Below are 27,193 nucleotides of genomic sequence, written 5' to 3' on the forward strand. Positions count from 1 at the left end.
CACTAATTCAAAAATATCTATGCACCCAAATGTTCACTGCAACATTATTTCCAATAGTGAAGATATTTAGAAACAACCTCAGTTTTCAGTCATATGAATTGACTTAGAAGATATATATGTGTGAGTGTGTGTGTGTATACAATAGAATATTACTAGCCATAAAAAAGAATAAAATTTTGCCAGTTGGGGACAGCATGATAGACCTGGAGGTCATTGCACTTAGCAAAATGTCAGATAGAGAAAGACAAATACTGTATGCTTTCACTTTTATATGAAATCTAAAAAGCAAAACAAATTAACAAATATAACAAAACAGAAACAGACTCAGACATATAGGGAACAAACTGTTGGTTACTACAGGGGAAAGGGGTGGGTGTAGGGGTGAAATAGGTGAAGGGGACTAAGAGGTAGAAACTTCCACTTACAAAATAAATAAATTAAAACTAGGTAATGTGCAGTGAAGGGAAAGAATCAACCCTGCCAAGAACTTGACTGTAGCCAGTGAAACTGATTTTAGACTTCTTGCATCCAGAACTGAAAGAGGATAAATTTGTTTCAAGTGATCAATTCATATATGAACACTGAACAAATATTTCCTGTTTGCTTTGCCCCAGTCATAGGATGAGATGTGAATATTTGCAATTTGCAAATATAATTGCAATTGTGAGTTATTTGTATTTGCAATTATGGTAAGGCAGATTTGAGTATTCTTGAGACACCCAACTAAACTGGATAACGTCTTTATTGGAGTCATTTTCTCTCCTTTTAGATCCTTTCACTTTTTATCGTTTTCGTGTCCAGCATATTGTGTTTAAATATTTACTTTAAATCTGTAGCCTTATCTAGATACTCTCCTAGCTACAAGTCACAGGTTCTAGTGCAGAAGGAAATATAGGAGATATTCAGAAGGGAAAAGACCAAATCTCAAATTCGGTGGGCCAAAAAGTGTTTGTGGTTAAAACTGTACCAGTGTAGGTAAGAAATACTAAACAGTGCAAATACCTGGTAACGGCGTCATGGTGTGACTGTGGCTGGAGGAGGGGCTGAGCCCCGCGTAGGGTATGAGTACAGGCTGCAGGTGCTTGGGGAGCACCACACTGCACAGCACAGAAGTTAAGTGCCTGAGTCTGTGGTCTGTGAAGAGGAAACATGCAGTGAGCTGCGGCGTTCTGTGGGTACTGTGGGTTTTGACGGAATCACTACGCATTGTCTGTGAGGGTGAAGAAATTACACCACAATGTAGAGTTGGCTCCCTCCTGTAGACTCAGGGCTGGGGGACTCTGCTCCACATCCACCCCTCTCACACTTGATGAGAAAGAGAGAAACAGTCACAGGTGAGGGTCACAGTAGTGTAGTGTAAGTCTCTCAGTCATGTCCCACTCTTTGGGACCCCATGGACTATATAGAGTCCATGGAATTCTCCAGGCCAGAATACTGGAGTGGGTAGCATTTCCCTTCTCCAGGGGATCTTCCCAAACCCAGGGATTGAACCCACATCTCCTGTATTGCAGGCGATTCATTACCAGCTGAGCCACAGAGCTCCTGCAAAACCCTGAAAGTGCCCTCGGGAATGATGAGGATAGAAAGTCTATAGAACTTGTGAGCTCCTGCTTCTCCCTCCCACAACACTACAGCTACTCAATCCTTCAGATTCCCCGGTGGGGCAGCCCCAATGCACAGCAAACCTGGGCAAACAGAAGTCCCAGCACAGTGTCCACGTGCCTCTTCATGACACTTTGCTTTGTTGCTGGGAACAAAATTTTCACCTTAAGATACACAGTAAACCCTGGGTGGTGAGGGTTGTGACTTGCCTGGAAATGTTCCTGTTCCTGCAACCAATCAGCTCAGCCAACAAACCCTGCTCAGGTGACCCTGACAGGAAGCGCCACCTACCATCATCAATTCCATGGAGAACACTGAACTTAAGAAAACAAGACTTTTTATTTTGTAAAACAAACAACAGAAACAACAACAACAAAACAAAACAAACAAACAAACAAAAACAAAGAAAAATAATCCAAGATGTCTTTGAGAACCAAACTCTTCCAGGATTCTGTTTGTCTTCAAAGAACATGCCAACTTTCTAAAAATAACACTGCCTGAGACCCTGAGTCTTTTAAGCTACCAGATCTCAGGAGGTTTGTGTTCAGCTCCCCTTGAAGTCCCAGGCATCGCATCACTCAGAGCACAGAAGTGCTAGGCTGAGTCTTTCCAATGCACTGATGTTTTCCTCCAGTGGAAGGAGTTCTCACTCTTGTTAAATTCAGCCTCAAAACAGTAGATGTCTGAAACAAGGCTGTCTTTAGATGCATACTTCAGGAGAAACTGGAGTCCTTGGTTAGGGTACTGCATGTACCAGAAGAGATTTGTTTGAGCAGAAGATGAGTGGTTGCACATCAGCTCCAGAGGGGGTCCTTCAGAGACAGTGATGTGGCCATTGGGCTGGGTCATTGACTGGGATCTAGCTCCTCCTGAAGCATCAATGCTGAATCAATGAACTCAGCTAAAACAAAAAGTCTCTGTTCAAAGTCAAATTGGAACAATGTTCCATGTGCAGACAAGGGAGTAAAATGGAATGCCAGTCAGTCAGGAACAGAAGCACCTCAAGTTGGACCCCACAGTCATGGCAGAGCAGTGAAGAAATGGTGAGAACCTTTCTTGGAGATCCTGCACAAACAAAAGTCTGAAGACTGGCTGACTTGAACCCAGGTTGCTCTGAGGTTGAGGTATGACAGAAGATTTAGATTTCTCCTCCTGAAGGAGATTGTATGGAGTGTTAGGAAGAGAGGCTGTCTTAACAGAACTGCTTGCCTCCAGTGTCTGAGATGCTTTACTTATCATTGTGTAAAAATGTCAGAATATCTCTTTAAACTGTAAAGAAAGAAAGTTTTTGTGAGTTTATTCTAATTTTATACAGAAAGCCATTTCCAATTTATTCAACAGCCTCCTCTATCAGCCAGATGGAGAAATGAAGAGAAGTTCACATTTTTGTGAACCTTCTTCACTCCCTGCCTGCCTTTGTATAGTTGAATATAAAGCATTAAAATTATGCAGAGAAGAGAACTTATGTTTCGTAGGCCCTGAAAGTTATAAAACTGGGCTTTTTAAAAGAACACAAAATTATGAATAAAATTGAATATAAAATAATTTTTAGAATGAGAAACAAAACTATAGGAAATTACAATCTCAAAAACAAAAACCACAAGCCGTATATATCTAGAAAATGATGCAATATTTCAGTAGTTATTTCCCTGCCACACTTCTATAACACTTTTTTTCTGTGTTCTTTGCCTCTATAATTTGTTTCTTCATATGACATTAAATTTGTTCATACTTCTTATCTAGAGAAAATAAAGATAATTTGGTCTTTACTCCTAGCATACTTGATAATTTTTTTAATATTCACAGTTTATTTTTAGTAATGCGTGAACATTTTTAGGATTAGAGTCAAATTTGGGAATTTTCTATCAAGTTACTATGTGCTACAAGATTTCATTATGTTTCAACTTTTCTTATTCTATAACCAATTCTAAGCACTATGAACTAACACTTAACACATTTATTAAGCCTGTTATTTTCCTTTTGTTGTGTAATAAATTATCATGAACTTTGTGATTTAAAACAACATCCATTTATCTCATAGTTTCTGTGTGTCAGAAGTCACAGCACAGCTAAGCTGGATCTTACAAATCTGCAATCATGGAGTCAACTAACACTGTGGTCTTGTCTGAGGCTTGAGGGTCCTCTTCCAAACTCATGTGATTGTGGCAGAATTCATTTCCTCATAGCCATAGCCCTCATGACAGCTTGCTCCCTCAAGCCTGAGTGAATCTCTCTAATCTGAGAAAAAGCTTAAGCCTTCTTTGAAAGAGCTTACCTGATTAAATTAAGCCCACCAAAGACAATCTCCCTATTGATTCACTCAAGTTCAAACTGATTAGGCACTTTAATTACATCTTCAAATCTCCTTCCCTTTGCCATATAATAAAATGATAACAAGAATGATATCTAATACAATCACCAAGAACATAGAAGAAATAAAGAATAAGCAAACAGAGATGAATAACACAATTACTGAAAGTAAAAACACTCTAAAGGAAACCAATAGGAGAATAACTGAGGCAGAGAAATGGATAAATGAGCTAGAGGATAGAATGGTGGAAATAACTGCTGAAGAGCCAAATAAAGGGAAAGGAATGAAAAGACTTGAGGAACACCTCAGAGACCTTTGGGACAATATTAAATGCACCAATATTTGAGTTACAGGGGTCCCAGAGGAAGAAGAAAAAAAGAATGGCAATGAGAAAATTTTTGAATGAATTATAGTTGAAAACTTCCTCAACATGGGAAAGGAAATAGTCAATCAAGTCCAAGATTCACAGAAAGTCCCGTACAGGTTAAACCCAATGAGAAACACATTGAGACACATATTAATCAAGCTAATGGAGATTAAGCACAAAGAAGGAGTAGTAAAAGCAGCAAGGGAAAAGCAACAAGTAACATACAAGGGAAAACCCATATGATTAACAAGGATCTTTCAGCAGAAACTCCATAGATCAGAAGGGAATGGCAGGATATATTTAAAGTACTAAAAGAGAAAAATTGACAACCATGATTACTATATCCAGCAAAGATCTCATTCAAAATTGATGGAGAAATCCAAAGCTTTATGGACAAGCAGAAATTAAGAGAATTCAGCACCACCAAACCAGCCTTGCAGCAAATACCAAAAGGGACTTACATAGCCAGTAAACACAAAAGAAAGGAAAGACCTACAAAAACAAATCCAAAACAATCAAGAAAATGCCAACAGAAACATATGTATCAATAATTACCTTAAATGTAAATGGATTAAATGCACCAACCAAAGATACAGACTGACTGAATGGATACAAAACTAAGACCCATATATATGCTGCCTACAGGAGACCACTTCAGACCTAGAGACACAGGCAGACTGAAAGTAAAGGGATGGAAAAAGATATTCCATGCAAATGGAAACCAAAAGAAAGCTGGAGTGGCAATCCTTATTTCAGACAAAATAGACTTTAAAATAAAGAATATCATAAGAGACAAAGAAGGACACTACATAATGATCAAGGGATCAATCTAAGAAGAAGACATAACAATTGTAAAAGTCTATGCACCCAACACAGGAGCAGCTCAATACAGAAGGCAAACACTAACAGGCATAAGAGGAGAAATCAACAGCAGCACAGTAATAGTAGGGGACTTTAACACCCCACTGTCATCAATGGACAAATCATCAAAAGAGAATCAATAAGGAAACACAAACCTTAAATGAAACATTAGACCAAATGGACCTGATTGATACCTTCAGGACTTTCCATCCAAATACAGAAGAATACACTTTCTTCTCAAGTGCACATGGAATATTCTCCAGGATAGACCACATCCTGGGCCACAAATCAAACCTCAGTAAATTTAAGAAAATTGAAATTGTATCAAGTATCTTCTCTGATCACAATGCTATGAGACTAGATATCAACTACAGGAAAAAAAACCAGCAAAAATAAAAACACAAACTCATGGAGATTAACAATACATTACTAAATAACAAAGAGTTACTGAAGAAATAAAAAAAGAAATCAAAAGATTCCTAGAAACAAATGAAAATGAAAACATGAATATCCAAGAGGTATGGGACTCGGCAAAAGCAGTTCTAAGAGGGAAGTTTATAGCGATACAATCATATCTCAGAAGCAAGAAAAACATTGAATAGACAACCTAACTCTACATCTAAAGCAGCTGGAAAAAGAAGAACAAAAATCCCCTAAAGCCAACAGAAGGAAGGTGATCATAAAAATCAGGGCAGAAATAAATGAAAAAGAAATGAGGGAAACAATAGCAAAGATAAATAAAACTAAATTCTTTGAAATTAGCAAAATTGACAAACCACTAGCCAGATTCATCAAGAAAAGAAAAGGAGAAAAATCAAATTAATAAAATTAGAAATGAAAAAGGAGAGGTTACAACAGACAATGCAGAAACACAAAAGATCATAAGAGAATATTATGAGCAACTATATGCTAATAAAATGGACAACCTAGAGGAAATGGACAGATAGTTAGAAAAGATCAGCCTCCCAAGACTGAACCAGGAAGAAATAGAAATTATGAACAACACAATTACAAACACTGAAATTGAAACAGTGATAAAAAATCTTCCCCGAAACAAAAGCCCAGGGCCAGATGGCTTCACAGGGAAATTCTATCAAACTTTCGAAGAAGAACTAATACTATTTTTCTAAAACCCTTCCAAAAAATTGAAGAGGAAGGAACACTTCCAAACTCATTCTACAAGGCTACAATCACCCCGATACCAAAGCCAGGAAAAGACAATAAGAAAAAAGAAAATTGCAGGCCAATATCACTGATGAACATAGATGCAAAAATCCTCAACAAAATTCTAGCAAACAGAATCCAACAACACATTGAAAAACTCATACACCATGATCAAGTCAGGTGTATTCCAGGGATGCAAGGATTCTTCAATATATGCAAATCAATCAACATGATATAGCATATCAACAAATTGAAAGATTAAAAACCATATGATCATCTCAATAGATGCAGAAAAAGCCTTTGACAAAATTCAGCATACATTTATGATAAAAACGACTCAAAAAATGGGCATAGAAGGAACCTACCTCAGCATAGTAAAGGCCATATATGAAAAGCCCACAGCAAACATTATTCTCAATGGTGAAAAACTGAAAGCTTTTCCTCTAAGATCAGGAACAAGACAAGGGTGTCCACTCTCATCACTATTTAACATAGTTTTGGAAGTCCTAGTTACAGCAATTAGAGAAGAAAAAGAAATAAAAGAAATCCAGGTCAGAAAAGATGTTAAATTCTCACTGGTGCAGATAACATGATACTATATATAGAAAACTCAAAAGAAACTATCCGAAAATTACTAGAGCTAATCAGCAAATTCAGCAAAGTTGCAGGATACAAGGTCAAAACATGGAAATCACTTGCACTCGTATATACTAACAATAAAAAATCAGAAAGAGAAATTAAGGAATCAATATCATTCACCATTGCAACAAAAAGAATAAAATATCTAGAAACAAACCTGTCTAAGGAAACAAAATACCTGTATACGGAAAACTATAAGATACTGATGAAAGAAATCAAAGATGACATAAACAGATGGAGAGATATTCCATGTTCCTGGGTGGGAATGATCAATGTTGTGAAATGACTATACTACCAAATGCAATCTAGAGATTCAATGTGATCCCTATGAAATTACCAATGGCTTTTTTCACAGAATTAGAACAAAAAATTTCACAATTCATATGGAAACACAAAAGACCCTGAATAGCCAAAGCAGTCTTGAGAAAGATAAATGGAGCTGGAGGAATTAGCCTTCCTAACTTCACACTATACTATAAAGCTACAGTCATCAAGACAGTATGGTACTGGCAGAAAAACAGAACAATGGAAAAAGATAGAGAACCCAGAGATGAACCCACATACCTATGGGTACCTTAGAATATACAGTAGGGCAGAGACAGCCTCTTCAATAAATGCTGGTGGGAAAACTTGACAGCGATGTACAAAAGAATGAAATTAGATCATTACCTAATGCCATACACAGAAATAAACTCAAAATAGATTAAAGACCTAAATGTAAGACCAGAAAGTATTAACTCTTAGAGGAGAACATACACAGAACATTCGATCACATAAATCAAAGCAAGATCTTCTATGACCCACCTCCTAGAGTAATGGAAATAAAAACAAAAATAATCAGTTGGAACCTAAGTAAACTTGAAAGCTTTTGCACAACAAAGGAAACTACAAACAAGGTGAAAAGACAACCCTCAGAATGGGAGAAAATAATAGCAAGGGAAACAACTGATAAAGAATTAATTTCCAAAATATACAAGCAGCTCATACAACTCAATACCAAAAGAAAACAAACAAACAACCCTATGAAAAAGTGGGAAAGGGACCTGAAGAGACATTTATCTAAAGAAGACATACAGGTGGCTAACAAGCACATGAAAAGATGCTCAACATCACTCTTTATCAGAGAAATGCAAATCAAAACTACAATGAGATACCACCTCACACCAGTCAGAATGGCCATCACCAAAAAGTCTACAAACAATAAATGCTGCAGAGTGTGTGGAGAAAAGGGAACGCTCTTGATACAGCCAATATGGAAGAAGGTATGGAGACTCCTTAAAAAGCTAGGAATAAAACCACCACATGGCCCAGAAATCCCACTCCTAGGCATATACCCTGAGGAAACCAAAATTGAAGAAGACACATGTACCCCAATGTTCACTGCAGCTCTCTTTATAATACCTAGAACCTGGAAGCAACCTAGATGTCCATCGACAGATGAATGGATAAAGAAGCTTGTACATATATACAATGGAATACTACTCAGCCATTAAAAGGAATGCCTTTGAATCTGTTCTAATGAGGTGGATGAAACTAGAGCCCATTGTATAGAGTGAAGTAAGTCAGAAAGAGAGATATAAATATTGTATACTGACACATATATATGGAATCTGAAGAGATGGCACTGATGAATTTATTTTCAGGGTAGTAATGGAGAAACAGACATAGAGAACAGACCTACGGACATGGTAGGAGAAGAGAAAGGAGAAAAGGAGGTGTATGGACAGAGTAACATAGAAATTTACAACACCATGTGTGAAACAGATAGCCAATGGGAATTTGCTGTAAGACTCAGAACAGGGGCTGAGGGAACAGGGAACTCAAACAGGGGCTCTGCGACAGGCTGAAGGCTGGGGTGGGAAGGGAGGTGGGAGGGAGTTCTGGGAGGGAGGGGACATGGGTGTACCTATGGCTGATTCTTGTTGATGTATGAAAGAAAACCACAAAATTCTGTAAAGCAATTATCCTTCAATTTAAAATTTTTAAAAAATAATAAAAATAATGATATCTGTCATCTTGTATGTCTTTCAAGGAACAGGTGGCAAAAAAAAAAGATTTGTTGCTGGAGGGGCGCATATGGGTTTGTGGGAATATTAAATACTTTTTAAGATGAGGAATCTTGAATATTTTAAATGCTGGGAGGAAATCAGAAAGAAAATGTTGAAAAGTCAGACTAAAGTCTGTATGATCAGCGGGCTGAAGTGCAGAGAATTCAGACAGAATACTGTGGGTAAAGTGTTTGCACAGAGGGGTACCATTTCAAAGTAAGAGAGACACCTTTTTTATTATTATGGGAGAGAATGTAAACTATATGTGTAAAACAGGACTGTTTTTACCTAGAATGCAGAAAGTTGAGGAAGATTCATTTAATGATACAAAATGTCTTTATTGTCACCTACCATGACTCATCAAATGTGGTAGCTTGGCTATTTTAGGAGAGTACAGAGTCAAAAGAGATATAAATGATATAGAAACATGAAAAATTTTCATTCACCATTTCATTTACTATTGATGTTAAAAGCCACAAATATATGGAGGCAAACTTCTGTAAGACTATGATTCATATGGCTAGATAGAGTCACATTGTCTTCTGGGAATTATGGTTTAAGTACGTAAGAGTGGAAATATAGACATGTGTTGGTGTGAGGGATGTAATGAAGTTAAGGTGTCCTAAAGGGTTCCCACAGTGGAAGGTTTCCAGTCCACCTGTATAATTCGGCTTCACAAACCAGCTCTCATTCATCAGTGCACATGTCAAAAGCACCCTGTGGTCAAGCTGTAGGCCCATCTGCTGAATGTTCATTGTATGTCAGGGACAGTAATAACAGGTGAGATTAAAGAATAGTATGGAATGGCCCCTATCCTTGAGGAACTTGTACTAGTAAAGAGTTAAAAACCGAACAATATTCATAACATTGTAAACACTGCTATTGCAAAACTGTGTACAAAATACTAAAAAATGAAGACAAATACATATAAGGTGGAAAATCTTTTAAAAAGTAAATGTGACATTTACTGAGTCCTGCTGGGAGAAATATCAATAACCTCAGATATGCGGATGACACTATCCTTATGGCAGAAAGTGAAGAGGAACTAAAAGCCTCTTGATGAAAGTGAAAGTGGAGAGCGAGAAAGTTGGCTTAAAGCTCAACATTCAGAAAACAAAGATCATGGCATCTGGTCCCATCACTTCATGGCAAACAGATGGGGAAACAGTGGAAACAGTGTCAGACTTTATTTTGGGGGGCTCCAAAATCACTGCAGATGGTGACTGCAGCCATGAAATTAAAAGATGCTTGCTCCTTGGAAGAAACGTTATGACCAACCTAGACAGCATATTCAAAAGCAGAGATATTACTTTGCCAACAAAGGCCCATCTAGTTAAGGCTATGGTTTTTCCTGCGGTCATGTATGGATGTGAGAGTTGGACTGTGAAGAAAGCTGAGCACTGAAGAACTGATGCTTTTGAACTGTGGTGTTGGAGAAGACTCTTGAGAGTCCCTTGAACTGCAAGGAGATCCAAACAGTCCATTCTGAAGGAGATCAACCCTGGGATTTCTTTGGAGGGAATGATGCTGGAGCTGAAAATACAGTACTTTGGCCACCTCAAGAGAAGAGTTGACTCACTGGAAAAGACTCTGATGCTGGGAGGGATTGGGGGCAGGAGGAGACAGGGACAACAGAGGATGAGATGGCTGGATGGCATCACTGACTCGATGGACATGAGTCTGAGTGAACTCCGGGAGTTGGTGATGGACAGGGAGGCCTGGCATGCTGTGATTCATGGGGTTGCAAAGAGTCGGACACGACTGAGAGACTGAACTGAACTGAAGGTTGAGTAGCTTTTGCAAAGTTGAGAAAAGAATAATATATATGAGAAGAAAATATTAAAGTGAGTTCATTATGTCTGATGTTTAGAAATCTTGGGGTAGTGGTGGGAATGAGAATGAAAATTTCCTGGAAGTAATACCGTAGATGGCCACAGAAACCTTGATTTTCACTTGTGGACCATGGTGAGCTATAGAAGGTCTTGAAATAGAATAGCAATCTAATCCAAATGTGTGTTTTAGAATGATTACTTTGGAGAGTTTGGAGTGGTAGGAGCTCATGGGTAAAGGATATATTTAAGAAGTTATTCCAACCAACTTGGTGAGAGATTGCGAGAACCTGAACCAGGATAGTAACAAGGGAACTAAAAAGAGGTGGTTGAATGTGAGAGATATTTAGAAGACAGGATTGATGTGACTTCATATATCAGTCAACTTTGACTAGCATAAGACTTAGTACAAAGAACCTCACCATCTCAGTGGCCCACAGGAAGAAAGCTTAATGAATGGTCCACTGTGTGCTACTTGTGAGTCAGCTGCCATTCCAGCACTGTGGCTCTGCTCTTGCATACAAGTGGATTCAGGTCTGCTCCCATGAGTTGTCTCTTCATTCTGAAACTGATGTCTGCTTCCCACTATGGAATAAAACCTGAAAGGGCAACTACTGTTTGGTATGTGCAGGGAAGAAACAAAAAAAGACATATCATGTAAATATATTTAGTTTTAACTAGGATATAACTATCCACTCACATTTTATTGGTCAAACATGGTCACTTCGTTATGTTCAAAGTCCGCAGTTTGGTGAAGTATCAGAAATACACTCTGGCTAAAGGTTAGCATAGCAAGAGCGAGAGAGAACAAGTAGTCAACAAACAATATACACTATTGCTCTTGGGCTTCCCAGGTGCACAGTGGTAAATAATCTGCTTGTCAATGCAGGAGATGCAAAAGACGCAGGTTCAGTCCCCTGGGTCAGGAAGATCCCCTGGAGAAGAAAATGGCAACCCACTGCACTATACTTGCCTGGAAAATTCCATGGACAAAGGAGCCTGGCTGGTTATAGTCCATCGGGTCGCACACACGCCTGCAAACTTGGAAATGAGCTACATGAGAACGAGCTTATAGGGCAGTCACAGGTTAACCATCTCAGGGAAAAGAAGATGTATTAACTTCAAATATTTAAGAAAGGTTTTTGTGAAGACCTAGGTGAAACCAATAATAAAAATAACTTGATTTTCCCATTTTTCTCTTTCATTCTTTTTGTAAAATTTGAAGAACATGCCTTAAGTGAATTAGTTGCTCACAGTAACAACCTCTTGTATAAGATCTTGTCCCCTTTATCAGAGCAGATGGTTCTGTTCTGGTGATGAAGGCTTTATGGCTGCTAAGTTTCCAGGTTCACAGTCAAGTACTTGGCTCATAAAGTCATAATAGTGAGAGATTTGTGATTTTTTTTAAAGTTTTAGTTATCTTTTAATTTTCCTCAAGGGCATGTGACTACACAATAGAGAAAACTAAAGAGCTAGAGTCCACCATATCAAAACATGTCAGCTAATAATTGAAATTCAGAAGTGAAATCTTTCCCTCCACGATACTCTACAATACTCTACAATACTACAGCTATTCAGAATAGTCTAGAATCTTGCTGAAAAGCCGTATACTTTGAATCTTTATTTCCTTTCCATGGGCATCACAGCAGTCTCCAAATGAGCCAGACCGGACTCATTTTTCCATCTACTATCTTTTGAACACTGTCTATGGCTCCTTTCTTTCTTGTAACTACCCCAGTATACAAGTAACAAAACTAAGATTAAAATATTTATCAACTTCCTTTTGCTGTAATTCAACTGAGTTGGAATATGCATACACCTACCCTCTTAAATGTCTTTATATTGATTTATTTATCAGGGATTATTTCTAGTTTCCAGGTTATGATTACAATTGAATTACATACATACTCAAATAGTTTTGCATAATACATGCTGCATAGTACATACAAAACTAGAGAAACACCAAGAAAAAAAGTTGAAGAGGGTAGACAGGGTAGGAAATTAGAAAATTATTTGAGCTGTGCATAGTAAGTATTTCTATGAGATGACGCTCATAGATTGAGTCTTCCTTTTGCCTTTTACTTTCTACATGAAAATTAACTTTTACAAAGTTAATCGACTTTACTTTTTTAAAGCTTTTTATTTTGTATTCCCCTAGAGTAGGAAATGGCAAACCACTTCAGTATTCTTGCTGGAAAATTCCATGGACAGAGGAGCCTGGAAGGCTGCAGTTCATGAGATCACAAAGAGTCACCACGACTGAGTGACACATAGCCAATCAACAATGTTGTGATAGTTTCTGGTGGACCATAAAGGGACTCAGCCATACATATACACATATCCATTCTCCCCCAAACTTCCCTCCCGCATAACACTGGGCAGAGTTCCCTGTGCTATACAGTAGGACTTTGTTGGTTATCCATTTAAAATATAGCATTGTGTACAAGTTGATCCCAAACTCCCTAACTATTCTTTCTCCTCATTCTTCCCCCCTGGCAACCATATGTTCATTCGCTAAGCCTGTGGATATGTTTCTGTTTTGTAAATGAGTTTATTTGTATCATTTCTGTTTAGATTCTGTATACAAGGAATGTCACACAATATTTCTCCTTTTCTGTCTCATTTGCTTATCTCAGTATGATCATCTCTAGGTCCATCCATGTAGCTGGAAATGGCATTGATTTCATTCCCTTTAATGGCTGGGTAATACTCCGCTGTATACCTGTACCATATCTTCTTTATCCTTTCCTTTGTCAATGGACATTTAGGTTGCTTCCATGTCTTGACTATTGTGAAAAATGCAGTGAACGCTGGAGTGCGTGTATCTTTTTGGACCATGTTTTTTCCTCTGGGTATATGCCCAGGAGAGGGATTGCTGGTTATATAGGAACTCTACTTTTAGTTTTTTGAGGAGTTTCCATACTGTTTTCCACAGTGACTGCACCAATTTACATTCCCACCAACGGTGTAGAAGGGTTCCCTTTTCTCCACACCTTCTCCAATGTTTACTGTTTGTAGATTTTTTTGATGATGGGCATTCTGACTGATGTGAAGTGATACCTCACTGTCATTTTGATTTGCATTTTTCTAGTAATTAACAATGTTGAGCATCTTTACATGTGCCTGATGGTTATCTACATGTCTTCTTTGGAGAAATTTCTATTTAGGTCATATACCCATTTTTCCACTGGGTTGTTTGCTGTTTTGTTATTGAGTTATATAAGTTGCTAGCATATCTTGGAAATTAAGCCTTTGTCCATCACAACATTTGCAAATATTTTCTCCCAGTCTGTAGCTTGGGTCTTCGTATTGTTTATGAATTCTTTTGCTGTACAAAAGCTTGAAAGTTTTATTCGGTCCCATTTGTTTATTTTTGCTTTCATTTCTATTGCCTTGGCAGACTGACCTGAAAAAACATTGGTGAGATTTATGTCAGAGAATGTTTTGCCTGTTCTCTTCTAGGAGTTTTATAGTATTGTGTCCTATATTTAAGTCTTTAAGCCACTGTGAGTTTATTTTTGTGTGTGGCGTGTGAGAGTATGTTCTAACAGCGTTGATTTACATGCAGTTCTCCAACTTTCCCAATACCATTTGCTGAAGAGTGTCTATGTCATAATATTTAAACTGGGTTTCAGAGTAATACATTTGAGAGATGAGCGTGGTTTGACCAAAGAAGTAGCTGTGAAAATGGCAGACGTGGTTCGATATGGCATTCATTTTTAAGATATGGCCAACTGGATTCCTCTCTGAGTTAGATGTAAGCAGTGAGAACGCAATAAGGGTCAAAGATAACTAAAGTTATAGCAAGAGATATGGACAGAATGGAGGTGCTATCAACTGTAAAGCAAGAGGTGTGGGAGGAGCATGTTGGAAGACAGTTCAGAAGGTGAAAGATCAGAAGTTTAGTGCTGTTCACATTGAATTGGGGCTTCCCAGGTGGCTCAGTGCTAAAGAACTCACCTGCCAAGCAGGAGATATGGGTTTGATCCCTGGGTTGGGAAAATCTCCTGGAGAAGGAAATGGTAATCCACTCCAGTATTCTTGCCTGGGAAATCTCATGGACAAAGGAGCCTGGGGGACTGCCATCCATGGAGCTGTAAAAAGCTGGGCATGACTTAGTGACTAAACAACAACCACAACACATTAAATTAGAATCCTCATCCTTCAGAATTCTATGTCACCACGAAAAAGGAGACTATCCATAAAGTCTATTCCAGGTCTGGTCTTGCATAGCTGTAAAACAAGGGACTTATTGAAAATCTTGTTTTCCCTCAGGGACCAAGCACTCCCCAGGACTCTGCTTCTCCTTCTGCTCACTTTCATCAGATCACAGACCTCTCTAAAACCAGGTCAGGCTGAGACCCTGAGTATTTTAAGCTACAATGTCTGAGAAGGTTTTTGTTCAGCTCCCCCTGCAGACTCAGGCACTGTGTCACACAGAGCACAGAAGTACTTGGCAGAGTCACTCCAGTGGGCTGAAGCTTTCATCAGGTGGAAGGAGTTTTCATCATTTTTTAATTCAGCCTCGAAGCCTTTGTTTGATGCCTTTAACCCTGGTGGGCCCTGATAGATACTTCAGTAGAAACTGGAGGCGTTGGCTGGGGTACTGGACATACCAGAAGAGATAAACAGATCCACCATAAGAATAGTTGCATCTCAGCTCCAGATGGTTTCCTTCAGAGACGTTGATGTGACCATCAGGCTGGGTCACTAACTGGGCTCCAGTTCCTCCTGCAACATCAATGCAGAATCAGTGAATCCAGGACACACCTATCTACAAGGAGAAAGTGTTTCCATTCAGATACCCCCAGAACAAAATTCCTTCTATATAGGCAGCAGCATGGAATATAATGTTACTTACTTGCTGTGAAGAGCATTCCAAGTAGCAGAAAAGTCCCTGAGAGCATGGCTATGCAGGGAGGAAGATCTCCCTTGAGGATCAGGAAGGAATGTGCCAGGGTGTGCTGAGTCCTTGTAACAGGGAAAATCTGAGAGTTAAAGAGATCCCTGTTTAGGCAATCCTAGCTACTATCAGTAAGAAATGCTTCCTTAAGCATGACTGCTCCTGACGTTGAGCCTGTTCAAATATGCACTTCAATGAGCTGTAAGATAAAGAAGCTCATAGGAGTGAGATAGACACTTCTAGTTTATGCAACATCACCCTCTGCAGGTCAGCAAAAGAAACAAATTGAGTTTTCAGGCTTTTGTGCTCCATCTCCTTTTTGCTCCTATTTAGGCTTGAATTACTTAGGATCCTAAGCTGATGAGAATGTTTCAGGTGTTTGCTTACTAAGAGGCTCTTTTAGTATTATGAATTAAGTAGCATTATATAATCACATAAAGTAAATTAATCTTTATTTTCATAGATGAGAAAATTGAATCAAGGAAGGAAGGATGTAATTTGTTCAAGATCACAGTAAGTAATCTGGAATTTGTCCCATTGGTATGATTCAAGAATCTGTATCATTGGCCACTGACAATTTAGCACTATGGCCATTAGGCTAGATATTATCCTCACTTATTAGAGGGGAAATCAACTCCTTTAGAAGTTAAATGATTTGTCCAAGGACATATAGGATTAGAACCTAATTCAATTAGATTCCACTATGTTGTCAGTCTACTGACAACTACCGACAATACTACTCTTTAGGATAAATGCAATTTCACCAAGACACACACCCAGAGCAAATTTCACAAGAGAATAGAAACTAAAAATCTCCAAGGAACTCAAACACTGATGTGACGGCCAGTAGGAAAAAGTATCAGAGAAACCTCAAAGGGAGTCCAGAGAGGTACATGGCAGATCAGAATTGACTGGTGTCCTGAAGGAGCAGGAAAGTGGAGTTTCGAAAAGGAAGGACTGTCCATCAGAGCAGTTGCTAAAAAATGTCCACCTAGTGAGATGATGATTGAAAAGTGTCTATTGACTTTTAGCAGCACAAAGATCATGATCTGAGTTCTTTCAGCAGGAACTCAACTGTAGTAGAGACAAGACAAAGGAGAAAAATTTTGGAATACAGAAATCTCTTTCCAGAGGCTAAACTGTGAAGGGGAGAAAAGACATGGTGCCGAGTAGACAAGGATGCTGAAGTGTAATCATAGGGGTTTTAAGGTTGAGATATATTTACATGTTTTTGGAAATATTCTATAAACAATGGATCAAACTTCTGAAGAGACAGCCAGAATGGAATAAGGACCACAAGTAGGAGAATTAATTTGTGAAGAGAAACAGTTATTTCCAATTTTATTGGAATGAAGGAGGAAAGAATTGGTTTGGATTTCAGTATTATTTCAAGGTTCAGTTCAGCTCAGTCGCTCAGTCGTGTCTGACTCTGCGACCCCATGAACTGCAGCATGCCAGGCCTCCCTGTCCATCACCATCTCCTGGAGTTCACTCAGACTCACGTCCATCGAGTGAGTGATGCCATCCAGCCATCTCATCCTTTGCTGTCCCCTTCTCCTCCTGCCCCCAAACCCTCCCAGCATCACAGTCTTTTCCAGTGAGTCAACTCTTCACACGAGGTGGCCAAAGTACTGGATTTTCAGCTCCAGCATCATTCCCTCCAAAGAAATCCCAGGGATGATCTCCTTCAGAATGGACTGGTTGGATCTCCTTGCAGTCCAAGGGACTCTCAAGAGTCATCTCCAACACCACAGTTCAAAAGCATCAATTCTTCGGCACTCAGCCTTCTTCACAGTCCAACTCTCACATCCATACATGACCGCAGGAAAAACCACAGCCTTAACTAGATGGATCTCAGTTGGCAAAGTAATGTCTCTGCTTTTGAATATACTATCTAGGTTGGTCATAACTTTTCTTCCAAGGAGTAAGCGTCTTTTAATTTCATGGCTGCAGTCACCATCTGCAGTGATTTTGGAGCTCCAAAAAATAAAGTCTGACACTGTTTCCACTATTTCCCCATCTATTTCCCATGGGATGATGGGACCAGATGCCATGATCTTTGTTTTCTGAATGTTGAGCTTTAAGCCAACTTTTTCACTCTCCACTTTCACTTTCATCAAGAGACTTTTTAGCTCCTCTTCACTTTCTGCCATAAGGGTGGTGTCATCTGCATATCTGAGCTTATTGATATTTCTCCCGGCAATCTTGATCCCAGCTTGTGCTTCTTCCAGTCCAGCATTTTTCATGATGTACTCTGCATAGAAGTTAAATAAGCAGGGTGACAATATACAGCCTTGACGTACTCCTTTTCCTATTTGGAACCAGTCTGTTGTTCCATGTCCAGTTCTAACTGTTGCTTCCTGACCTGCATACAGGTTTCTCAAGAAGCAGGTTAGGTGGTCTTGTATTCCCATCTCTCTCAGAATTTTCCACAGTTTCTTGTGATCCACACAGTCAAAGGCTTTGGCATAGTCAATAAAGCAGAAATAGATGTTTTTCTGGAACTCTCTTGCTTTTTCGATGATCCAGCAGATGTTGGCAATTTGATCTCTGGTTCCTCTGCCTTTTCTAAAACCAGCTTGAACATCAGGTAGTTCACAGTTCACGAATTGCTGAAGCCTGGCTCGGAGAGTTTAGAGCATTAGTTTACTAGCATGTGAGATGAGTGCAATAGTGCGGTAGTTTGAGCATTCTTTGGCATTGCCTTTCTTTGGAATTGGAATAAATACTGACCTTTTCCAATCCTGTGGCCACTGCTGACTTTTCCAAATTTGCTGGCATATTGAGTGCAGCACTTTCACAGCATCATCTTTCAGGATGTGAAACAGCTCAACTGGAATTCCATCACCTTCACTAGCTTTGTTCTCAGTGATGCTTTCGAAGGCCCACTTGACTTCACATTCCAAGATGTCTGGCTCTAGATGAGTGATCACATCATCATAATTATCTGGGTCGTGAAGATCTTTTTTGTACAGTTCTTCCATGTATTCTTGACACCTCTTCTTAATATCTTCTGCTTCTGTTAAGTCCAGACAATTTCTGTCCGTTATCGAGCCCATCTTTCCATGAAATGTTCCCTTGGTATCTTTAATTTTCTTGAAGAGATCTCTAGTCTTTCCCATTTTGTTGTTTTACTCTATTGCTTTGCATTGATCGCTGAAGAAGGCTTTCTTATCTCTTCTTGCTATTCTTTGGAACTCTGCATTCAGATGCTTAAATCTTTCCTTTTCTCCTTTGCTTTTCACCTGTCTTCTTTTCACAGCTATTTGTAAGGCCTCTCCAGACAGCCATTTTGCTTTTTTGCATTTCTTTTCCACAGGTATGGTCTTGATCCCTGTCTCCTGTACAATGTCATGAACCTCATTCCATATTTCAAGGTATGAAGGCAGAAAGTTGACACATTTATTAATTGTAATGAATTTTTTTCTTCTTGTAGATAGAAATTAAGTACCTTCCAAGATAATTAATAGAAGAGGTCCTGGGTTAAGAAATCTGGTGAGTGTGAGAAGTTTGAAAAAGTCACAGGGGGAATTGACAATGAGAAATGATTACAGAGAAAAAGAATGCTTTCTTGGAAGCCCCGTGGGTCTAGTTAGCGTTGGAGGTGATAATTTCAGTGACACCAGTCTGCTCATCTGTGTGATTTTCTTGAACTCTGCTTTATCAAAGTATATAAGAAGGTGCATAAGAAGCCAGATATTAATCCATGATTAGGAATTAATAAGATCATTGATATGACATAGAATTAACTCAAAACAATGAAGTTAGTAACTAAAGACTGAAGGAGGGTTGTGAAGTTTAGATATTGTAGAAAGAGAAATAAAAGATTGGAAACTTCTGAGAAATAAGATAACAATAAAGACATCTGGGGACTAAATGATCACAAAGAGTCACAGACCAAATGCAGCAGACGTATATGAGTATAAGAATCTGAGGATGCAAGGTTTAGATAGGATGTAAGATTTCAGAGGTGGAGCAGCATCTAACTGGAGAAATAACATCACATCTTTCTGGAGTGTGGCCATGGGAGTTTGTGACTGAGAGGGATCCTAATTGATAGACTTCGGAGCTGATGAGTTCAAGTTTCTCTCTGAATTGTCCTCTCTGAATTTAAGGCAAGGAGTATTTTAGGTTACAGTAGAATCTTATGTGTTTACATCTTCAATATGTAAGGGAGAGTGTGGTGGTGTTGCACTGAATAAGTCTCACAAACACACAGAATTGTAAGAGATGGTGCAGGGAGAGTTCATGGAAGAGCATCTCTCTGAGAAAATGCTAAGTGCATATTTATTGGTAACTTATCATGTAGTCTTTAACTAAGAGCAGTAAAGCAAGACAGAGGCCAGCACTCTGGGGTTAAGGAAGCTACCTCCTGGAGGTCTGCAGGAAATCACACGAGAGTCGTAAAGAAAGGTCTTTGAAGAAAGAGGGGTTCGTTAATCATGCAGAACAGCATCTTGCAATGCTGACGTGTCAACCAGAACATCGAACTTGAAGGCAGAGGAGAGCAAGCAAGGAAGAGAGAATCAGTAAGATTCAGTTCCAGGAGACATTTCTGAGAAAACAGTAAAACATGGTTCCCACAGAAGAGTGTCTGATGTTTATAAAGATGAGAGTGATAAAAGGAATAGGGGAAAGTAGGGGTAAAAGGCAAAGCCTCAAAGTGTCAAAGACAAGAGTCTGTTTTTTGGGGGGTGTGGTAGTGACAAGAATGCTGTTCTCATCTCTAAATTTGAAGTGTTTTAGATGAGAGAGGACCAGAAGTAACCACAAGTGAAAGAGCTCTATTACAAACAGTCAGGTTTCAGTTAGGATATGTGGAAGGAATTTTTCAGGGGCTACTGAATGTTTATTTTCAATAGAGTTAGGATTTAGAGGGCATAGTAGAAAGTAGTGTGGTATGGTAAGAGATATTTAAGTCAGTGTAGAAAATTAAACAGGACAGACTCCTTGGTGAATCATTCCTCTCTGCAAGGAGTCAGAGGTAGAAGGAAATGTGCTTTCAAAGGTCCTAATACAGGGGAATGTGGTCACAACCAGTCAACTGTGCTCAAGTCTCTAAGAAGATGTCATAAATCAGTAAATTTTGGCTATCTTAATGGATTATTTTCAGAAGTGTTCTTTGTGTTCAGAAAATTGTCTTCTCCATGTGCCGTGTATGTATACACTTGTTACTTGTTTCTTATAACCCTCGTACATCTTATCTACTTTGGGGCCAAGTCAATTTTAAATCACTTAGCATGTTGCACATTTCATGCAATTCTGATAGAATGAATTAGATATTCTTCTAAGTTAGAATCAATCTCTCAGATGTGCCTAACAGATGCAGTTTGTGAAGCATTAGAATCCTCACTGTGGCATCGTTCACATTGTATTATTGGATATTCAAGAAGACTGAGAAATTTGTCCTGGTGTGTAGGATGTGTATAGAAATGTAAATGGCTATGTTTATCATATTTTGGAAATTGTTTTGATTCTGCGAGTAAAATCTGAGGTAACAACTACTTGTACTCAAGTCTTGGAAAGTACAATGAGAGGTGCTCTAGCACTTTCCAAAGATCAGCATATCCCTTCAGGACACTTTCAGTCACCTTTTCCATTTCCTCCTCTGCCCGGAGCCAGCGTGAGGAACTTCGCCCATGGCAAAGGTCATGAGGAAGGAGGCTTTGGGATATGCAAAGGTGGAATCGAGCCTCAGGAAACCCCCTGTTCCCGGAGCATCTACCCCCAAAACCAGAGTCTGTTTTATGCTCTCACCTATACCTCTGATTTTATGGGGGACTGTTCCCCCACCACCTCTCTTGGAGAAGGAGTTAACTTGCAGCTCCAGTTAATAAAAATTCCTGGGTGTGACAAGAGTGTTTCAACTTACAAATTCTGCTGAAGGTTCTCTAGCCTGCCTGAGCAGCTTTGTCCGGCCACATGTGATTGTTTACAGCCTCCCAACTGTGAGAGGCACGAGATGCTTTAAAACTTTCTAAATACAGACTCTTTTGAGAAGTTACAAAATTATTAGTATAGTATAGTGGGTTGATTAGAAATTATATTGGTGAAGGGTTTTTCACTTGTTGAGCCAATATTTGCGGCTAAATTTCCATATTTTCTGCCCTTATAATGAATATAACTAGCATATAAGAAAAATAAGTGTTAACCTTTAAGATTAATCATGTTAAACCTTAGGCTAAGTAAATTCCTTTCTTGATTGTAACCCACTACATCCTCACCCTATAGGAATGCAACTTTATTTGGAGGGTGGCGCCTGGTGTAAGAAAAAATCACCCCTGGAAAAAATAAGTTTTCTGGTTAACTGACCGTTATCAGAAAGGGCCATAAAATGTCAGCAGGCCTCATGGCCAGAAGATGATGTAAAACCCCTAAGACATTTGTATAATTTTATATGAAACACCTGATTTTGACAACGATCAGGTCTGCTCACCCCTCATAACTCTGTATTCATCCCTATGTGTAACAAAAAGTATATAAGCAAACCTGAAAATAAAGAAAATGGATCAGTTTCTGGAAAGACTGATTCCCTCATATCGTTCTTTCTTTACTCTTCTGGCTGAATTCCCATCTGGAGCGTGGGTACTCACCAAGCCTGTTAATTTTGCCTAGGTTCTAAGATGGGACCGGGGAGGCCCAGTGCCTCCTCTCCTTCGGGAGAAGGGAAAGACGCCTGTGGCCTGCGTAGGTGGTGCAAATTCCTTGTCTTGCAGTTTTATTGGTATTCCACATAAACTAAGTTATTCAGCCTCTTTTTCTCCACTAATTTTTCTACTGCACTATTCTTTTCTAATCTCTCTTTATATCTGTAATTAAATAAGTTTTTTCCTAGGATGCTGATTCCGTCTCCCCTTCGAATTACCCTGGATCCACCAGGGCTGGACCCCGGCACTCCTCTTCACAGCTTTAGAGCTCACTTGCTTATTTCCTCACTTTGCTTTTCCTAAAACATATCTTTCTGTCTGTTTTATTTATTGAAGTGTTCTCAGTAATCAACATAGTACCTGACGAATAGTAGCTGCTCAATAAACATTTATTGAATAAAGAAATATTCTTGGCTGAACAGTTTACTGATAATTGCTAGGGATGAAATAAAATATAGAGGGCATGAGTTAGATCTTCTATAAAAATAGAAGAAAGACTCAAAGGACATCACATGGGATCTCATAATGAAGACAAGAATGTATTCCAAAATCCTTATTCATTCATGGGCTCATTAAATTTTTCCTTCCTATTTTCCTTTTTTCTTTCCTTCTTCCCACCCTCTCTCTTTTCCTTCCTTCCTTTTTCTATTCCCCATTCCTATCATTATTAAATGTGAAATCGGTCCCCAGCTATTTTGTTAGGCTCTTCCTGTGAACTTCAGTTCATTCCAATAAAAACTTCCCTTTATCTCTGACATTCTTCATAGATTGTGATAAATAGCATACATTTCTGCTTGTTTTATTACAATTTTTAATTATGGTGTTTGTCATAAGTTGATTGACACCAGATAGTTTGAAAGATTATGATCGCATGTAGCTAGATAGAGTCTCCTGGAAAGATGCAAGGAATTCTCCTAACTTTGCAAAAAAGAATAACAAAGAAATATTCATTTAGACATCAGTTGATACTCAGAGTCAACGTGTTTTCACAACTATAAGTCAATGAAAATGTAAAAAAATGCGTATGATGATTCAGCAATGTGCCCAAGGAAGCACAGTGCTTGTCAATCCTAAAGTAGTGAATCAATTTGATTAATAAAAAGCCTCTTCTTATATTGGGGCTTCCCAGGTGGCACTAGTGGTAAAGAACCTGCCTGCCAGTGCAAGAGATATAAAAGACACGGATTTAATTCCAGGGTTGGGAAGATCCCCCAGAGTAGGGCAAGGCAACCCACTTCGGTATTCTTGCCTAGAATCCCATGGACAGAGGAGACAGTCAGGATACAGTCCAGAGGGTCACAAAGAGTCAGACATGAGTGAAACAACTTAGCATACATGGACACTGTGTATAGATAAAGTATATTTGGATTGTTAAAATAAAAAATACAGGTAATTTCCTATCTTTGGAGGATGCAAGATATGTCTTCTTACTCTGTTGAAGTATGACTGTTTACAGCATATAGAGGGCAAAATGCCACTTCTCCAAAAATTTTAAATGTGCCCTTTATTGAACATCTAATCAAATTTTCTAGTATCTAGTTCATAGATCTAATTAAATTTTTCATGTACATGCCAAAGTGATTCTACAAAGATGTGTAAGACAACATTCTTTATGATGGCAAAGAACAAGAAACAATTATTCATTAATGAGTTAAAAAGTAATATTAATTAATTTAATGATAAAAATGTTTCAAAGTACTAAATAAGCATCAGAAAGAATGTAGTGGGTCACTCTACTTTGTTTCAACTGTAGAAAGAGCTCCAGGACATTATTAAATGAAAATTAAAAGGCACAGTGTAAAAAATTCAATTTAATCGCAAATCGTTTGATCTCTGTGTGTGTACATATGTATGTATGTGTATAAATGCGTGTGCAGTTGCATACAGTAATGTGCAAAGATATGTGCGTGTGTGTTCAATTGTGTCCAACTCTTTGCAACCCACTAGATCAGCCGCTTAGGCACTTCTGTCCATGGAATTTCTCAGGCAAGTATGCTGGAGTGGGTTGCCATTGCCTACTCCAGGGGATCTTCCTGACCCAGGAATTGAACCTGCCTCTGTTGTGTCTATTGCATTGGCAGGCAGATTCTCTATCACTGCACCACCTGGGGTTCAATTCAGTTCAGTGGCTGAGTCGTGTCTGACTCTTTGCAACCCCATGGACTGCAGCAGGTCAGGCTTCCCTGTCCATCACCAACTTCCAGAGCTTGCTCAAACTCATGTCCATTGAGTTAGTGATGCCATCCAACCATCTCATCCTCTGTCATTTCCTTCTCCTCCTACCTTCAATCTTTCCCAGCATCAGGGTCTTTTCAAATGAGTCAGTTCTTCACATCAGGTGGCCAAAGTACTGGAGCTTCAGCTTCAGCATCAATCCTTCCAATGAATATTCAGGACTGATTTCCTTTAGGATGAACTGGTTTGATTTCCTTGCAGTCCAAGGGACTCTCAAAAGTCTTCTTCAACACCACAGTTCAAAAGCATCAATTCTTCTGCACTCAGCTTTCTTTATAGTCCAACTCTCACACCTATACATGACTACTGGAAAAACCATAGCTTTGACTAGATGGACCTTTGTCACCAAAGTAATGTCACTACTTTTTAATATGCTGTCTATCATAGCTTTTCTTCCAAGGAGCAAGCGTCTTTTAATTTCATGACTGCAGTCACCATTTGCAGTGATTTTTGAGCCGCCCAAAATAAAGTCTCTCACTGTTTCATTGTTGCCCCATTTACTTGCCAAGAAGTGATGGGACTGGATGCCATGATCTTAGTTTTTTGAATGATGAGTTTTAAGCCAACTTTTCCACTCTCCTCTTTCATTTTCATCAAGGGAAAGCCTTTCATCAGGGAAAACTTTCACCTGGGGAACTGGGAAAAAATATATGTAACTGAAATAAACAGGCTGATATGACATACATTAAACTGTCAGAAAAGGGCAGTGGGAGAAATTTCCTTCATTTGGTGGAATGAGGGAGATATAGCTATGAGCCTTCACTTTTGCTCTGCCTGAAACGTTTATGATGAGATAGATCTATGTGCTGCTTAGAGAATACAAAAACTGATGAAAACTCTTTATAGAGGCAGAACTTGTAGCCAGATTAAAAATAAATGTTCACTTAGTTTTTGTTTCCTTAAAATTTTTTATCATAAACATGTGTGTTCTAGAGTAGTAACAAAATAACATTTCAAATTTTCCTCTGAGTAAGATCAGTCTGCAAGTGAAACAACTGTAATAATAAGCGTTTCTGAGTATGGATTTGTCCTGGGTCCAAACGAAAGAAGCCTTTGGAACAGGAGAATTATTTGTGTTTTCCTTATCTTTTCATCTTTAACACACTGAAACCAGCATTTTATTGACACGAGGAGGAGCCAGGACAAAGTATTAATACTTCTTCACTTTATTCCTGTGTTAAAATTATGATTCTTAGTTTCCTTATCATTCATAGCTACATCAACCAATGGAGCACTTCTTCCTTATCCTCTTTCTCTTCTTTTCTTTATCCATCATCTTCCACTTCCCTTCCCTTCATTTTCTTCATCTCTTACTGCTCTTCTGACTCTCCTTCTAGATGACTCTAGATTTGCTCTTGTGACTGCTCCCCCAACTCTGTCCCCAGCACCATTTTCCCACCAGAGATGCTGCACAGGTGCAGCCCTGTCTGTCCCAGTGTGCCTCTCTCACGATGCAGTAGTACACAGCGGCGTCTCTCAGGGTGACCTGGGGCAGGATCAAGGTGCTGGACTTTCTGTCTGAAGCTATGTGCAGAGAGGCCATGCTGCTGTTCACTGTGTCTTGAAAGCCACGAATGACATAGTGTGGGCTCTGATTGGGATTTTGTCGATACCAATGTATATAGTCATCTCCACTGATGGTAGAGTGGTTACAACGCAGGTTTACATCCTCTCCTTCAGGATGATCCATGGAGCTGGGCTGGGTGGTCTTAGCATCAAACACATTCCCTAAAGGGTCAAGAAAAAAAAAAAAACTTTCCCCTGACAACAAATCAGTCTCATTCTGTGGATCAAGGGCACAGCACTCCCCAAACTGTCTGGACCTACCCCTTACTCCAGTGTTTTTATCTATGTCCTGAGAAATATTATTGGTGTTTATTATATAGAGACCAAAGACACACGGCAAGAATCTGAGACTCTATAGGCTTTATCCCATGAGTTCTTGGCTCAATAACCCCAGAGAGTTCTTCCAACCTGCTTACTGCTAAGGTCTCTTCCAGGATCATGGCTTTGGATTAACCTGTCATGTAAAAGTTTGCATTCACTAGCAAATGCATGAGCTGTTCTCAATTCCATTGCTATAATGCTGAATAAAACACAGGAAGAAGAGTAGAAAGCAAATGACACTTTATGGTCCCTTGGCCTCAAAGTCAGCCCTTGTAGACACAGAACACTTACCCAAGGTCAGAAAAACAGTTACTCCAATCACCAGCCTCATATTTCAAGGACAAACCAGGACTGTGGGCTCAGAGTTCAGACTTGAGTCTGCTCCTGGTCTTGTTTCCAGAGAACAGAAGCAACTGCTGCTGTTAGAGACTTCCAACCAGTGCAGGTGTCCGTTGCAGTCTGCTCTTGCCAGGATCTGTCAGCCAATGATGAGGCAGTTCCTTGTTTAGGTCTTCCTGCCCTGTTTTAGTCATGTCCCCCAAAGAAGGAGAGGCATCCCCAACTCACAGGGTGTGTGCTGCCGTCCTCTGTGAAGTTTAAAGTCTGGCTCTGGAAAAGGAACACCGGGCACAATGGTGTGTCTATCCAGAACCTGTGTTCTATCATTTCTTCTTCAAAGAAATTTTCTGATGCTCCGTGA

General features: G+C 39.2%; 2 pseudogenes; both read right to left on the reverse strand.

Annotated features, from left to right (window-relative positions):
- Positions 1 to 15,058: 15,058 nt before the first annotated feature.
- LOC121820041 (T cell receptor alpha variable 8-3-like) lies at positions 15,059 to 15,893 on the reverse strand (annotated as a pseudogene).
- A 7,425-nt stretch (positions 15,894 to 23,318) lies between these two features.
- On the reverse strand, positions 23,319 to 26,927 carry LOC114115754 (T cell receptor alpha variable 26-2-like; annotated as a pseudogene).
- Positions 26,928 to 27,193: the final 266 nt, after the last annotated feature.

The sequence above is a fragment of the Ovis aries genome, chromosome 7, assembly GCF_016772045.2.
Source record: "Ovis aries strain OAR_USU_Benz2616 breed Rambouillet chromosome 7, ARS-UI_Ramb_v3.0, whole genome shotgun sequence".
Classification (NCBI taxonomy): Eukaryota; Metazoa; Chordata; class Mammalia; order Artiodactyla; family Bovidae; genus Ovis; species Ovis aries.